Here is a 9,202-nt window from a genome sequence, read left to right on the forward strand (position 1 = left end):
GTGGTCCAATACTCGACTATTAGCTAAGCCCAATTCCCAACTTGCTTTACTTAATTTATTATTCAACCAACGTTTTATTTGTAATTATTATTAGAAATGCTTTTAACTAATTATTAAATTTCATAAATTATTAATAACAAAATACGGGGTATTACAGTCTTCCCCCCTTAAAATGAACTTCGTCCCGAAGTTCGCCCACAACTACTACCACAATACTACGCATCATTCAACATAATCAATTATAAAATAAACTAATTATTAAACTCACTTAATTATTATAAAATCGTATCATACTTATTAGAATGTATCACAAAACTAATTTCCAAAACATAAGAATGTATTGTAAGAATAAACTTAAAATATGAGGTATTACATTCTACCCCCCTAAAAATAAACTTCGTCCCGAAGTTTCGGAACTACTTTATTAAACTACTAACAATTAAAATACTTATATAAATGGTGAGAGTCTAATCACCTCACTAACTAGTTACCCTTCTCCCCATTTCCTTGCACGGTACTGGCTGTGCCAAAAGTCTTTCCACCGTTGCTCTGATTGCCCCCATTGCCCTGTCTATTGTTGTAGCTCCTATGGGTACTCCATTGTCCCGGATACCTATTGCTCCCAACACTTGGTCCTGGAGTTCGATAGCCCCCTTGATTACCTCCTTTATTATCATTCCTGTGTGCACTCCTACACTCAAAAGCTCGGTGACCTAACTTGTTGCAATTGTAACATCTCCACCCAAAGGCTGCACCAGAATGCTGACTCCAACTACTACCACCCAAGCTCACTCCACTCCCATAACTAGGTCCTCCAACAGAAAATTGTTTAGGTTGAGTATAGTTTTGCTTCTTACTACCCCCAGCTCCCTCACTTGGTGTCTCACTCTTCCTCTTTTCCCCCTTCACCTTCTTCTCTTCCTGTAACATATCCGCAATCCTTTCTGCGTGCCCAGCTCTCTGATAAACATCCTCCATATTACTTGGCTGACCAGCTGCAAGCCTCTTCTTAATGGTTGTTGTCAACCCCTTCTCAAACCTTAATGCTAACATCTCCTCACTGAAGTTCAAATCAGACACATATTCCGCTAACTCCATAAACCTATTGTGATAACTCTCTATTGTCATCTCTTCAGTCATTTTGAAAGAATCAAACTCAGCTCTCATCTTACTCCTAATATGTTCTGGTACAAACACAGCCCTCATAGTCTCCTTAAAACCTTTCCAAGTGATAAAAGGTTCATCACTCTCCCTCCAAGCTTCCCTTAAAACTTCCTTACTACGATTCCACCACAAACCCGCTTTTCCTCTCAAATAGTAAGCAGCTTGATCTACTTGCAACTCCGCAGGACATCCTAGCAACTCAAAAAGGTTATCAAATTCCCTATGCCAATCCCCAAGTAAAGATGGTTCTCCTAAGCCGTCATATTTTGTCGGGTTGTGCCTTGCAATGCTAGCACTCATCTTTGCCGGATCCTGAACTGACCCCTTAGCCTTCAATGCCGGAGTTAGAGCCTCATTCATAGCTATCAACCGGTCAATCTCCTCTTGGGACATTGTAGAGGGTGTAGGTGTAGATCTTTTTGGCGGCATGGTTCTATAAAAGGTAGAACAAGGCAACGTAAGTTTCTATCCGAGGTAAGATGGCTCAACATTTTAAACATTCTATACTTGCAAAGATAAGGTGTGGTCAATTCTAGCCATTAGGTCCCCCGTATCCACTCATATCTCTCAACTAACATAGGTTAAGCTTTGATAAAACATTTACACTAAATTTTTTTGTAAAACTTGTGTTTTCGGAAATTAAGGACAAGCTGTAACTTTCAAAATTCACCATTAATTAACCATTACATTCCATGTTGAGTTTTCATATTTTCCAGAGAATATAAAGAGTTTTTAAAGAATGAGAAAAAGAATCAAGTCCAAATCTTGAATAATCAATTTATAAAGATTTTTACAATTCAATGGGTCGAAACAAAAACTGATCAGCAAAAAGTTAAAATTTAGGTCAACTTGTAAAAATCACTATTAATTGTCAAAAATTCACCTTACAACGTGGCTTATCAATTTGAAAACATATTTCAGTCCTTTAAACATTGGAGTTGGAATTAGGTAAAAATCTTAAGTACAAAGTAAATGAGAGATTTTACAAAATCGTTTGTCGAAAACTTAACTGTACAGGAATATTCCGACCACTGTCCACTAAAATATTTATTTCTCCCAACCCATAGAACTTTTAAACATGAGACCAACGGCATTGGTAAGCTAACTCACTGGGTTATCACTCATAAAAATATCAACCTTGTATGATAAAGGGAGGTGAAATGGAAACTAAATCAAATAGGGGTAAAATTAGACGAAATAAAGTTCAGCTCTAGGTTCTTTTTTACTAGGCCACAAGTCCTTATTAACACCCTCCTACTTCTATATCAACACAATTTGGTCAATAAAATTTCATACACAATTATTATCTATTCTAAAGCATTAATATCACAAATTAAATCATTCAATAATATTCTAAATAGCATGGTTTCGGGCTTCACATAACCGCATATCGCTAGACATGATACTACTATAATCATCCAATCAAATAATCATTACAAATTTGACAATTACTTTCAAGCTCATGATCATAACAATTCAATATCAAATCCTTATTTCATCCATCCCGTCCTCCTTAAAATCAAGGTTACGTCCCGTAACATTGGTTATCATCAATACATATCCAATCAATAAAACAATACACCTTCAAGTGAACAATGAATCCTAAGAAATATTCAATATTTATTTTAATTTTCCCCACTCTTAGTTATCTCTCGAGGTAACCGGTTCAAAACTGGAAGGGCCGGGGTTCGGAGTGAGGGTACCTTCTCATCCTAAGCCTAAAGGGGCACCTAACAGTTTCTACCCGGGTTCATTTTATTAGACACATCCTATATTCATTATTAGGTTCATTGGTTAGGCCTGAGGATCGTTTAGCTCTGATACCACTTTGTAACACCCCCATTTATTCAGGAGCCTTTAGCTAGACATTCCCAAATAAATAGGATCATTTGTTACCATCTCGGTTTCCAGGGTAGTGAATAACAAAGTACAATAATACCAAAGTACTTTAAATTAAAACTTTAGTGAATACATGTTTATTACAATTTTAACCAACTAACTTAATATGAAATACAATACAACTCGCAGCGGAAATAAATAAAGTGATGTAATAACTCTATGTGATCTAGACTTCAACTACGGTCCAAGTCAAGCTCCCATCCCAATGCTCCCGAGTCAGCTAATCTTTGATACCTGTCAAATCTGCTCCCCATAAAACGGTTCACCGCAGGTGTTCACGAATACACAGTCAACCGCGAGGTTGAGTAGGAATAAAACTAAACAACAAGAACATACAATTATCAATCCAATTCAATTCACTTTCATTGCACAACTCCCTGACAACGTGCCCATCCTTTTTCTTTACTTAGCACAACTCCCTTAACAACGTGCTCATATTTCTTTGGTACCCCTCCCTTAACAACGTACCGCAATATGTAATAGTACCCCTCCCTCAAACGTACATATTACTATCTCCCGAGTGTACAAACTCCCTCAACAACGTACACCGATCGTCGCCGCACGACTTTACACATTAGTCACAATCACAACCAACATAATTCATCCTGTCAACATTATCAATATAAACAATTCCAATTCCATCCACCTTGTCAATATTATTAAATACAACCAACACAAGACAATATAATTCTCCCTTTTCAACATATGAACAATTCCACTTTAACGTAAGTAATTCACCATATCAAACATAGATAATTAAAAGTTGAGTTGAGTAGGATTATCCCTACCTGGCAAGCAAGCACTCCAATTACGCAATCCAATAATTAAAGCGAACAAATCCGATTATAACTCTTCACAATTTCCGTCACCTAAATAATAATAACAATTACAACAATTATAATTACTAACTTATTTATCATTTATTTATCTATTTACTCCTTCTATTTAATTATTCAAATTAATTATTTATTATTAAAAGTTTATGATAATTAAAACCCGATTTAACTACGAACCCGACTCACCCGAGCTAATTAAATAATTAAAACCCGTCACACTACAAATACATACCACCTTAACATGGTTTATAAACCATGGCCAACACCCCTCTTAAAACCCACCAAACCCGACACCACAAGCCACCACAGCCACCACCCAACCTCGACACCCCTAGCCTGCAACCCCACGCACCCAACTCACCCTTAACCGCCAGCTACACCACCACCAACAACCCACAAACCCACGCCCTATCTCACGACACCAACCGCAACACCCACCTGACACCCCATAAAACACGCCTCTAACCACCACCTAACGCCACCTTCACCGCCACCTACAACCACCAATCAACTCACCCATCCACCCTCGACAAAAGCCACCAAAAACCACCCCAACCCAGGACCTCCTACAACCACCAAAAACCCCCTCAAAAACCGCCTGCCCAAACACGGGTTAATCCCCTGTTTTCGCCACCACCGCCACAAACCGCCACCTGCCACCATTCCGACACCACCAACTTGGCCGACCACCTTCCCCCGTCACAACCCCTCTATACCCAGGTCAAGGCAAGGTCAATTAGGGGTTTAATTACTCATTCTAATCACCCACAACCAAACCCGTAAATCCCCACGACCAGCCACCTTTAGCCGCCCTAAAAACCACCCTACCACGGTCAATGACGGTCAACAATGGTCAGGTTATAAACTTGGCAGTCCAATGTCGCTATAGGTTCAATTCCCGAGTCCTATGGTGCTCTATATAAGTCATACTATCGATCTAAAGTTGCTTGCATGAAAAGAATATAAACCGCTTTAAGCCGAGTTAATTACCTCAAGTCGACCAATTGATTTTGTTAATTCTTCTTTCTTTCCGCCTCCTAAAGCTTCTTATTTTTATTTGTAATTTATTTATCAGATTTAAGGTGGTATTTATAGTGTAAGATTTAGAGAATACGAGGCCAATTAGGAAACTATTATGACTTACCTTATTCTAACTAGTATAGAAATTGCTATTACAATTATATTATTATTATTATTATTATTATTATTACATATATTACTATTACCATAAGTAGGATTCTCTTATTTTATCTTTACTAATTTATTATCGCCATAACTTATTATTAGTATCAATATAATTATTATCTTTATATATTTATTATTTCCATATTATATTATAAATCCCCGATATAAATCCCGATCACACTCCTACCCTATTTATTAAATTTATTTTACTTAATGGCACGTGGTCCAATACTCGACTATTAGCTAAGCCCAATTCCCAACTTGCTTTACTTAATTTATTATTCAACCAACGTTTTATTTGTAATTATTATTAGAAATGCTTTTAACTAATTATTAAATTTCATAAATTATTAATAACAAAATACGGGGTATTACAACTTCGGAGGATTTTATTCCTAATCCGCCAAGAGACTTTGGTAAACAAACTTTATGCCAACCAATTAGATTAGGTGAACGCAGTGAAGGATTCTTATTCCATAAAAAATCTCTATTAATTTTGTCTAATCTGTTATGAATACTTGAGGGGAGGAGGAAACTTTGCATTTGAAAGATTCCCTTCGCGGCAAGGTTAGCATTAACAAGAACCAGTCTACCTGCTTGCGATAAAGAATTCGCTTTCCATTTCGATAATTCAGCGCATGACGAATTAATAATACTTTCAAATATATTTTTAGTCACTCTGCCGTCAATTAAATGACAACCTAAGTACTTACCCAAATGAGCTTCTTCGTTCATGCCAAGAATACCTCTAAACGACCCACGAAGTGAGCGGTCAATATTTCTAGTGCACTGGAAAATCGATTTGTCAAAATTAACAAATTGCCCAGAGATCGTGCAAAAATTATCTAAAATAGATTTAATATTTCTACAACTCTGATTAGAGGCTTTAACAAAAATGATAGTGTCATTCGCAAAAGTCAGGAATGGAATTTTTTCAATCCAGGTCCAATTCTAATACCAATATCACTAGAACTAAGATCGCTATTCTTTTATAGAGATCTTGCTAAAACTTGAGCACACATAATGAAAATATATGGCGAAAGTGGGTCTCCCTGTCTAATACCTCGAGTAGGTGTGAACACGTTCCCCGGTCTTCCATTTACAAGAACCGAGAAAGAAACAGTTTTAATACATTCCATAATCTAAGAAATCCAAGTAGGATTAAAACCCATTTGCGCAAAGGTCTCTTCAATAAAGTTCCATTCAAGTCGATCATATGCTTTCTCCATATCAAGTTTAATAGCAATTCATCCTCCTTTACCTTTTTTACGCTTAAAAGAGTTAAAGATTTCAGGCGCTAGAAGGATATTATCATGAATAAAGCGATTAGGTGTAAAAGCACCTTGATACGGATGTATAACCTTATGTAATACACTTCGGAGACAAGTTGCTATAATTTTCGAAATAATTTTATAAATTTTTGAACAAAGACTAATTGGCCAAAAATTGTTTGCTGATTGAGGATTATCAATTTTTGGGATTAATGCTATAAAAGTATGATTGACTTCTTTAAGGAGTTTACCAAAATGAAAAAATGCTAAAACTGCTTTATATAGTAACAGAATTTCCTACTATATCCCTGTATTTTCGAAAAAATTCTGCAGGGAAGCCATCAAGTTCAGGACATTTATCTGCAGCCAAATTGAAAACAGTTTCTTTAACCTCTTCCTTACTAATATTACTAGTAAGAAGATTGTTATCTTCCGGTGTTATTATTCCTTTAATAGACCTAAAGTCCTTGTTTTTATCAAAATGACAAAGTTGATTCTTTGTAAACCTCAATTTGAACTCATTAGAGATCTTGATCAATAAAAAGAGCACCATCCTTATTAATAAATTGATTAATACCATTTCTATTACGTCTAATTGTAGCATGATTTTGAAAATACTTAATATTATTATCTTCAAAGTTAGCTTTGTCTATACGAGTTTTTTGTTGCCAATATATATGTTTATAGTCAAGTAAGGCATCACGCTTTTTTAGCCATTTCAACTGTATGACTTCTAAAACTGATGAATGAGATGAACCAACTTGGTTTTGTATATTCTCTAACTTTTTTTCAGCGATTGAAAGTTGTCTAAAAATATTTCCAAAAGTAGATTGATTCCACTTTTTAGCCTTTTGCTTTAGGAATTTGCATTTTTGAGAAAGACAGAACATATACGACCCCTGAAACTGGTATTGCCAACACTTTTTTACCATTTTACTAAAATCATTTCGAAGAGTCCACATAAGTTTAAATCGAAAAGGAGGAACTTTCATATGAATTTGGTCATGAAACTTCACAGATATAGGATAATGGTCGGAGCTAGTGAACGCATGGTGCACAAACTGCTTGTTTGGATAAATACTAATCCAATTAGGAGATGCTAAGGCTCTATCCAGGATTTCAAAAACATTTTCAGAACCAGCTTTCTTTTGTCTCCAAGTAAAAAAATTACCAGAAAAAGGTAGATCCACACAATTTATTACTTAAAAATTTAGTTAATCTCAAACAACACGCATTGGTAACTTTTGCACCCCCTTCTTTTTCACTAGGACTCTTAATCTCGTTAAGATCGCCTAATAATAAGAAAGGCAAATCAAGACTAAGCACAAAATTTTGAAATTCATTCCAAAAGTCCGTTTTTTCAGCCGCTTGAGCAGGAGCATAAACAAAAATAAGGCAAAACAACACATTTTTGGTTAAATCACACACTTCACAAGCAATGAATCTATTCGACTTAAATATGACATTTATCGAAAAAGTCATTGAGATAGACTCTTTCCAAAATAACCAAATACCACCTGATAAGCCAGTACTAGGAATAAAATCACAATTATTAAACCCAAAACTCGTCATCAGATAAGGTTCAGGCTTAGAAGACGTTTTAGTGTCACATATAGCTAAGATTTTAATTCCATTTGACGCGCTAAAGAAATTAAGTTCTTCGGCAAAATTCTTTCTTTTGGTGCCCCTACCATTCCAAAAGACAATATTCATGGAAAATACTTTGAGGCGAAATGACGCAAAAATGGCTTAAAAACATTACAGAAAGCTAAATGCAACCATAACCAGCTACAAGTGCGATGGATTGCAAGAATAGTAATACAAGATCCGAAAGTATAATTGGTTCTAAAAGAGACGACAAGGTCCCAGTAAAGCTTAGGAACAACAAAGAACCGATAGTCTGTCCTATTCAATTTACGGAAGCAGTATCTAAACCAACAAGCAAAATAAATTTGATTGTCATGGATTGCTAAAGATGGCCAACAATAATACAGAAGGTTATCAAAGAGATAAATGTAACTTTGAGTTAAAGATATATTACCATACCACAAGTGGTTAAACTTCACAAACCAACAGCAAAAGATGTTCCAAATAAAAGTTAATGCAAAGCCATGAAGCGATCCAAAAGCTTAGTAATAGAACTCCAATTAGGTACAACAATATAGATCGATGTAAAGTCATCAAAACGAAGTTGTGTTTGTGCACTGATCAAAATCTCAGGAGACCCTCTTGAAACATTTTCGAATCGAGAGAGATAGGGGTAGTTACAGAAAGAAATTGTGCCAAAAAATTTAGGCAATATAAAATCCTTAGTATCATAACAGGATGACATCCTTGTGTCAAGGCTGAAATAAACCATCATAAAAGAATACATACTGACATGATAACTTTTGACTTGAGGGGAGCCTAAAGCTAAAGTTTCTGTGATGTGGACACAAGACTGATAAAAGCTCTCCGGTTCTAAGTTGGAGAGCAAATCAATGCCCACAAACACAAAAACTGAAGAATTAGGCGAATAGAGGTATTCCAAAGAAATGAAAACCTCAAAAATGGACAATCCGATAGGATAAAGACAGATTACAACAGATATTAGTGAGCTAAATGAAGATCTTGAAGCCAAAAACAAGAACAAGTTTGTCTTACAGGAGAAGAAACTCTCCTCTATTTCAATTAACAATAAAAAATCAGCAACAAAGACTATAAAGGCCTGGAAAATCACCAAGCTGCTATCGTGACCATCGTGGCGTACCTGTGATGACCTCGGAATAGCTAGATACGAGATTTGATCTCGGCTAGAAAAAGGTGCCTTATCTGAAGAGCAAGACGCCAAACCGTCCTCAACCAAAA

Source organism: Silene latifolia, chromosome Y (assembly GCF_048544455.1).
Source record: "Silene latifolia isolate original U9 population chromosome Y, ASM4854445v1, whole genome shotgun sequence".
Taxonomy (NCBI): Eukaryota; Viridiplantae; Streptophyta; class Magnoliopsida; order Caryophyllales; family Caryophyllaceae; genus Silene; species Silene latifolia.